This window comes from Dendropsophus ebraccatus, chromosome 3 (genome assembly GCF_027789765.1).
Source record: "Dendropsophus ebraccatus isolate aDenEbr1 chromosome 3, aDenEbr1.pat, whole genome shotgun sequence".
In the NCBI taxonomy this organism is placed as follows: Eukaryota; Metazoa; Chordata; class Amphibia; order Anura; family Hylidae; genus Dendropsophus; species Dendropsophus ebraccatus.
The window spans coordinates 101,198,917-101,205,960 of NC_091456.1; positions in this window are offsets into that span (position 1 = coordinate 101,198,917).

Here is a 7,044-nt window from a genome sequence, read left to right on the forward strand (position 1 = left end):
TCATGTGGATGGTTTCTGCAGCGCCAAAATGGTAGGGAACTTCTAATAGCCGTAAATTGTCCAATTACCAAGGTGCCAAAAGGAGTTTATAGTCATAAAGAAAGAGTCGGAAAATCCCTTTAGGCATTGTTTTATAATAGCAGGCATGACAGTTTGCTGTACACACTTTTATTGCTACAGTGTGTTCAATTATAACATCTAGACAACAGTGTTACCACAGGTACCTGTGCTTGACAATAACATATATAGCATTGTTCTGCTTTGTTATATGCTATGCTATGTTATATGCTATGTAAAATGAGCTTGTTTGTGTAGGGCAAAGTGCTGTGTGCAGGGGTGATTCTAGCCTCTCTGCTGCCCGAGGCGAACTATAGGATGACGCCCCCCCCCCCGGTCAATCCGCCCACATTATAATCCACTACTGCCCCCCCCCAACTGCTGTCCCCAATAAACATAATGTTTGGTCCCTTGCTGCACAGAGGATGTCAGGAGAGGAGGGGGCTGATCTTATAGGGGAGGTCACAGCATCACAGAGGAGGTCAGGAGAGGAGGGTGCTAATCCTATAGGAGAGGTCCCAGCAGCACAGAGGATGTCAGGAGAGGAGGGTGCTAATCCTATAGGAGAGGTCCCAGCAGCACAGAGGATGTCAGGAGAGGAGGGTGCTAATCCTATAGGAGACGTCCCAGCAGCACAGAGGATGTCAGGAGAGGAGGGTGCTGATCTTTTAGGAGATGGTCCCCCTCTTCCCCCCCTTATAGATGGTCCCCTCTCCCTTATAGATGGTCCCCCTCTCCCCCTCCCTTATAGATGGTCCCCCTCTCCCCCTCCCTTATAGATGGTCCCCCTCTTTCCCCTCCCTTATAGATGGTCCCCCTCTTCCCCCCCTCCCTTATAGATGGTCCCCCTCTTCCCTCTCCCTTATATATGGTCCCCCCCCCCTGCACAGCAGATAAAACAAAAAACAGCACACAACTCACCTGCCATCCGTTCCCCCGTCGAGCCTCTCTGGTCTGGTCCCGGCTGATGTGCGGCTGCCCGGGGTGTCCCGTCCTGTCCCCGGCAGCGCGCGCATCAGAGAGCTCCCCATGCGCCTGTGGCTGTGACTTCCAGTGCACAGGGAGCTCTCTGATGCGCGCGCTGCCGGAGACAGGATGGGACACCTCCGGCAGCCACACATCAGCCGGGGGACTAAAGGCTGCATTCCCACGTTCCGTGGAATGCCGGTACCGGAGACCCCCGAGCCCGGACAGCATCTGTAATTAGATGCTGGGAGCGGGGGAGACTGTATTCATAAGCGCCGCGCTGTAGTAACAGCACCGCGCGGCTGATTCATTACACCGCGGCGCTTATGAATACAGTCTCCCCCGCTCCCAGCATCTAATTACAGATACTGCCCGGGCCCGGGGGTCTCTGGTACATGGTACAATCAGTGGCGGATTATAATGTGGGCGGCCGCCCGAACCGCCCATATTATAATCTGCCACTGAATGCCGCCCCTAGGGGCGTAGCTAATGTCTCTTGGGCCCTGGTGCAAGAGGTCAACTTGGGCCCCCCCCTTTCTCGATGCTATTGGTATATATATATATATATATCTCAAGACTGATACCAATAATACCAGTATACAGGAAATATTATCACCGCCATACTGTTACTAAACAAATCCTGTTTACTGAGACCAATATTGCCAATATTACCAGTACACAAGGGGAAATATTACCGCCACTCCACAACCATCACCACCATATTGTTACTGACCAAATCCAGTATACTAAATCCAATAAAACACAGTACCAGATAACAAGTAACAAATAATACCACCTCATAGTGACTAACACCACCGCTGCTACTGAATATAATCCTCTGTACATAGACCAATATCACTTCATACAGTCATATAGAGGTGGACTAACTGTACACAGGATCTATACACCATATACATTACAGTGCAGTTATATCAAGTGACTCACAGGGGACGTCTTCTCTGATCGGAGTTCTTCCCTTTTCATCTTCTCCATCTGTTGTGGGCGATTTTGAGAACTTCTCTGGGCCACGAATCCACAGAATCTGCCAGACAGACATATTAGGCTCCTCACACTGACACCATCATCTCTCTAAAAACTGCACATCTGTACTGTCCCCTTTACACCCTCATTTAGTAGGTAGCCCTGACACTATGTGACCCCCCTTAAAGTACATGCCCCCCTCTGTGCATGCCTTATTGTATACACCCCCCATGTAGTCCACCTTATAGATGGCCCCCAATGTTTCCCCCTTATAGATGGCCCCCTGTGTTGTCCCTCTTATAGATGCCCCCCATGTTATCCCCCATATAGTTGGCCCCCCATTTTATCCCCCTTACAGATGCCCCCCATGTTGTCCCCTCCTCCTGCCCCTTTATCACCATACTACTACCCCTTTTATCCTCCTGCCCCTCCATCATCATACTACTACCCCTTTCATCCTCCTGCCCTTTCATAATCATACTACAAATACCTCCATCATAATACTACCACCCCCTTCATCCTCCTGCCCTTTCATCATCATACCACTACACCCTCATCATCATACCACTACACCCCCCATCATCCTCTTGTTCCTTAATCATCATACCACTACACCCTTCATCATCCTCTTGTTCCTTAATCATCATACCACTACACCCTCATCATCATACCACTACACCCCCCATCATCCTCTTGTTCCATCATACCACTACATCCTCATCATCCTCTTGTTCCATCATCATCATACCACTACACCCCCCATCATCCTCTTGTTCCATCATCATCATACCACTACACCCCCCATCATCCTCTTGTTCCACCATCATACCACTACACCCCCATCATCCTCTTGTTCCATCATACCACTATACCCCCCATCATCCTCTTGTTCCACCACCATACCACTACACCCCCATCATCCTCTTGTTCCATCATCATACCACTATACCCCCCATCATCCTCTTGTTCCACCACCATACCACTATACCCCCCATCATCCTCTTGTTCCACCACCATACCACTACACCCCCCATCATCCTCTTGTTCTACCACCATACCACTACACCCCCATCATCCTCTTGTTCCACCACCATACCACTACACCCACCATCATCCTCTTGTTCCACCATCATACCACTACACCCCCCATCATCCTCTTGTTCCACCATCATACCACTACACCCCCATCATCCTCTTGTTCCATCATACCACTATACCCCCCATCATCCTCTTGTTCCACCACCATACCACTACACCCCCATCATCCTCTTGTTCCATCATCATCATACCACTACACCCCCCATCATCCTCTTGTTCCACCATCATACCACTACACCCCCATCATCCTCTTGTTCCATCATACCACTATACCCCCCATCATCCTCTTGTTCCACCACCATACCACTACACCCCCATCATCCTCTTGTTCCATCATCATCATACCACTATACCCCCCATCATCCTCTTGTTCCACCACCATACCACTACACCCCCCATCATCCTCTTGTTCCACCATCATACCACTACACCCCCATCATCCTCTTGTTCCACCACCATACCACTATACCCCCCATCATCCTCTTGTTCCATCATCATCATCATACCACTACACCCCCATCATCCTCTTGTTCCACCACCATACCACTAGACCCCCCATCATCCTCTTGTTCCACCACCATACCACTATACCCCCCATCATCCTCTTGTTCCATCATCATCATCATACCACTACACCCCCATCATCCTCTTGTTCCACCACCATACCACTACACCCCCCATCATCCTCTTGTTCCACCATCATACCACTACACCCCCCCATCATCCTCTTGTTCCACCATCATACCACTACACCCCCCATCATCCTCTTGTTCCACCATCATACCACTACACCCCCCATCATCCTCTTGTTCCACCACCATACCACTACACCCCCATCATCCTCTTGTTCCACCATCATACCACTACACCCCCCATCATCCTCTTGTTCCACCATCATACCACTACACCCCCCATCATCCTCTTGTTCCATAATCATACCATTACACCCCCATCATCCTCTTGTTCCATCATCATACCACTATACCCCCCATCATCCTCTTGTTCCACCACCATACCACTACAACCCCCATCATCCTCTTGTTCCACCACCATACCACTATACCCCCCATCATCCTCTTGTTCCATCATCATCATCATACCACTACACCCCCATCATCCTCTTGTTCCACCACCATACCACTACACCCCCCATCATCCTCTTGTTCCACCATCATACCACTACACCCCCCATCATCCTCTTGTTCCACCATCATACCACTACACCCCCCATCATCCTCTTGTTCCACCACCATACCACTACACCCCCATCATCCTCTTGTTCCACCATCATACCACTACACCCCCCATCATCCTCTTGTTCCATCATCATACCATTACACCCCCATCATCCTCTTGTTCCATCATCATACCACTATACCCCCCATCATCCTCTTGTTCCACCACCATACCACTACACCCCCCATCATCCTCTTGTTCCACCACCATACCACTACACCCCCATCATGCCCTTTTAAACAAAAAAATCTTTACTCACCTGAATGGTTCCTCTAGTCTTCTTGTCACGCGCGCTGGCGGGCTTACCGCGGCTGGGGGCGGGGCTTCCAGCGGAGGGGGCGGAGCTTCGCGGGACCTGTTTTTTTGCCCTCAAGATGCTCCCAGCCCCGCAAGTCAGCCGGGGGCCGTCCCAGCCGCCTCTTGTGATCGCAGGCAAAACATTGCTTGCGGTCACAAGAAGGAGTGGGAGGCGGGCAGTACAGTGGCAGTACAGTAGCGGCCCGGTCGCGGCGGCACCGCTGCGACCGTGGTAGCTACGCCACTGAATGCCGCCCCCATGATAACAGCTGGTGGCGCCGCCTGAGGCGGACAACTTAGGTCGCCTCATCATTGCGGCGCCACTGGCTGTGTGGTCACATCACTTCATGCTCTATGACACTGTGACAGCTATATGAATGTGCTTGTGCTGTATAAGGCTGCGTTCACACAAGGTATATTTCAGTCAGTATTGCAACCAAAACCAGGAGTGGATTAAAAACACAGAAAGGCTCTATCCACACAATGTTGAAATTGAGTGGATGGCCGCCATATAACAGTAAATAACTGCCATTATTTCAATATAACAACCGTTGTTTTAAAATAACAGCAAAAATTTGCCATTAAATGACGGCCATCCACTCAATTTCAACATTGTGTGAACAGAGCCTTTCTGTGTTTTCAATCTACTCCTGGTTTTGAGGACCACAATACTGACTGAAATATACGTAGTGTGAACCCAGCCTCATGCACAGGGCCGCCATCAGGAATTTCGGGGCCCCATACAACCAAAGTGTCTGGGCCCCCCACATTAATTTAAAAAAAAATTTGTGTGTTAGACCCATGCCTTGCTGGGAGGTATAATTTGGTTCCGATCAATTCTAGAGAACTGGCTCATATACCCCATTTTCCCCAGTGGCTTAAAATGTAACCTCTGTTATACAGTTATAAAATTGTAGAAACTAAATGTGAACAAGGTGCAATTTAAATGTCACCATACAGACACTTACTTGTATAGCTGCCTCTTGTGCTCTGTATGCAGTGCATTATATCCACCCCTGCAACGTACAATTTATAGCGTGTCTACAAGCCCAGCGGGGCTCATTATGATGGAGACTAAAACTTATACAAGAGTGGGGTAGGGGTTCCCCTGTATTCAGAATGCTGTTGAGTTTCGAGGGTCTGGGGGGGCTGTTTGATTTGTATATGTTCACCAAGATTCCCCCCCCCCCCCCCCCCCCCCGGTATGCTCACTAACATAGAATATGTTGATAAGGCTAATATAATGAGGCTGTTCCATGTTAGTGAGCATATACAAATCACACAGCCCCCCCAGGCAGACTAGTTTAGCTCACCCAAGCCAGTGATAGCGAATACATGGCGGTGAGAACGCTTTCTAGGAGATCCTGTTTGTGCAGCAGAGGTGTCTTTATCCTGCTCTGCATGGACCCTCGAAATTCAATAATCCCAGACGGGGCATTGCCTAGCACTCAACAGCATTCTGAATACAGGGGAACCCCTACCCCACTCTTGTATAAGTTTTAGTCTCCATCATAATGAGCCCCGCTGGGCTTGTAGACACGCTATAAATTGTACGTTGCAAGGGTGAATATAATGCACTGCATACAGAGCACAAGAGGCAGCTATACAAGCAAGTGTCTATTTGAATTGCACCTTGTTCACATTTAGGTTCTACAATTTTATAACTGTATAACAGAGGTTACATTTTAAGCCACTGGGGAAAATGGGATATATGAGCCAGTTCTCTAGAATTGATCTCACACACAGACACCAGCACACATGTATACAGACACCAGCACACATGTATACAGACACCAGCACACATGTATACAGACATACAGACACCAGCACACATGTATACAGACATACAGACACCAGCACACCAGGGCACGATGAAGTTTGAACTTCTGCAACCTGGAGAAATCACCTGATATCACCTGCAGTCCTATGTAACACCACATAACACAGTGGTATCTCTGAGTACAGATAATGTAGTAGATTTCACCTGCAGTCCTATGTAACAGCACAGATAACACAGTGATATCTCTGAGTATAGATCATGTAGTAGATGTCACCTGCAGTCCTATGTAACAGCACAGATAACACAGTGATATCCCTCTGAGTACAGATAATGTAGTAGTCACCTGCAGTCCTATGTAACAGCACAGATAACAGAGTGATATCTCTGAGTACAGATAATGTAGATGTCACCTGCAGTCCTATGTAACACCACAGATAACACAGTGATATCTCTGAGTACAGATAATGTAGTAGCTGTCACCTGCAGTCCTATGTAACACCACAGATAACACAGCGATATCTCTGAGTACAGATAATGTAGTAGTCACCTGCAGTCCTATGTAACACAACAGATAACACAGTGATATCTCTGAGTACAGATAATGTAGATGTCACCTGCAGTCCTATGTA